Here is a 2682-nt window from a genome sequence, read left to right on the forward strand (position 1 = left end):
TTCATTATTTTGTAAATTACATTTATATCAGGGGCCATATCTAAAGGTCATTTTTTGAGTACTTGGAAATTTCGTAAAAAAATACATATATTTAATATATAATATGATATTTATGCAGGTAAAAATATACCAAAATATCACAAATTCTATAGGGAACAAGAATATATATAGATAGGGCAGCTTACGCTTCGGATATGTCCACAAAATGGCCGCCAACCACACTGACTCAGACTCCCTAATCTGCCACTTGAAATGTAGGAAGGGTATGTCAATTTCAAGGTGTTATTTACTAATCTAATTATTATTGGATATGCATAAAAATTGTATGGTGGGTTGCTGGATAATTGTCGATTATTTTACGACTATAAAATTAAAATTCTGACCCAAAAAAATTTTTTTAAGGGAAATAAAATCGAAAAAAAAAATGTAAAACAATATTTTAGCTAAAAAAATTTGATGATATTCAATCAAAAAAAAAGTAAACAAAATTTTCCGACAAATAAACATCTAGAGGAATCATTACTCTGTGATAGTTCCTTAGTACGTAGTAATTTTGAAAGAATTGGGAAAAAACGAAAAAATGGCAATCACCGGAAAATCGAACACATACCTATATATACGCCATATCTGGCTAAAAAAAAGATAGGCATGGGTAGCCAGATCATCTAGAAACACTTTCCAACACTATAAAAATATAAGTTTTGCGACACTACTTGCCAATTCCTTACGGTAACATGACTAAGCAAAAAAATGCAAAACAAATAAAAAGGGGCAATAGTGGAAAAATGGCCATTCTAATATACGGCATTTCAGAAAAAAAAAAATTTCAGCCACGTGCTAGGCAAACCATCAAGGCATATTTTCCGACAAATAAACATATAAATGAAATATTACTCTGTGATAGTTCCTTAGTACGTAGTAATTTTGAAAGAAATGGGAAAAAACGAAAAAATGGCAATCACAGGAAAATCGAACACATACTTATATATACGCCATATCTGGCTAAAAAAAAAATAGGCATGGGTAGCCAGATCATCTAGAAACACTTTCCAACACTATAAAAATATAAGTTTTGCGACACTACTTGCCAATTCCTTACGGTAACATGACTAAGCAAAAAAATGCAAAACAAATAAAAAGGGGCACACGCGGAAAAATGCCCAACATTCTAATATACGGCATCTCAGATAAAAAAAAAGACATGCACGTGTTAGCCCAACCATCAAGGCACACTTTCTAACACATAAACATGAAAAAAAAATCAATAATAGACGGCAATTCCTTACTACGTAGTAAATTTTTACAAATATTGAAAAAAAAAACAGAAATTGGCAACCGCAGTTAAATACCCAATATACCAATAACTACGTCGTATCTGACAAAAACAAAATCACGCATGGGTAGCCAGATCATCTAGACACACTTTCCAACATTAAAAAAGCAAAAGTTTTACGACACTATTTCGCAATATCTTACGGAAAAATGACTTGGCAAAAAAATTAAAAAAAATTAAAAAGGGACACTCGCGGTAAAATGCCCGACATTCTAATATACGACATCTCAGATAAAAAAAAAGACATGCACGTGTTAGCCCAACCATCAAGGCACACTTTCTAACACATAAACATGAAAAAAAAATGAATAATATACGGCAATTCCTTACTACGTAGTAATTTTTACAAATATTGAAAAAAAAACAGAAATTGGTAACCGCAGTTAAATACCCAATATACCAATAACTACGTCGTATCTGACAAAAACAAAGTCATGCATGGGTAGCCAGATCATCTAGACACACTTTCCAACACTAAACAAGCAAAAGTTTTACGACACTATTTGGCAATATCTTACGGAAAAATGACTTGGCAAAAAAATGAAAAAAAATGAAAAAGGGGCACTCGCGGTAAAATGGTCCTCGTGGTGATGAACGACATTTTAACTAAAAAAAAAAACATGCACATGGTAGCCAAACAATCCACCAAGACTTTCCACAACTGATAACCTATACAAGTTGCACCATTCTACGACAATTTCATAATACGTAATAACTTTGATAATTATGCAAACTACCTCAGAAGGGTAAACTCGGACGCGAACGACCCCGACGCGTCTCAGAAATCGGGGAAGGAGTACAGCTACAGCAATGCACATCTGGACACTACTAGAGCGTGTAGGGGAGACACCTCCTGCAGGTCGATCACCCACAAATTCAGTCACAGGGGTGAGTCACGTGAGAAAAACCTGTTTTTTTTTGACGCTCGGGGTCGCAAACGACCCACCGTACCTATCCAGGGTTAATTATTAGCTGTAATCGAACAGTTCAACATGTTTTTTTTAAAAAGGCCCATAAAAGAAACACAGAAAATATAAATAAATAACCATATTCAAACCAATACACATTGGCCCTCTTTAAAGTGTAAAGTAAAAAGGAGGAATAGAGTGATGATGATGATGCTATATATTACCCGGAATTTTATAGGGACTGGGTCTTTTTGGACAATGTGTCCTAGCCCCCAGGTCAATTATGTAGTTCTGCACCTAAAGCTATTGTGTCAATAATAATTTCTTCTTATAGAAGCACTTATAAAGTGCTCCTGGTTTATTGCTTTGCACCTAGAGCGTTAACTGTTGCTCTGTACCTAGAGAACTGATAATCCTCTTGTCCTGAAAGCCAAGCTCCCC

Source organism: Palaemon carinicauda, chromosome 13 (genome assembly GCF_036898095.1).
Source record: "Palaemon carinicauda isolate YSFRI2023 chromosome 13, ASM3689809v2, whole genome shotgun sequence".
Taxonomy (NCBI): Eukaryota; Metazoa; Arthropoda; class Malacostraca; order Decapoda; family Palaemonidae; genus Palaemon; species Palaemon carinicauda.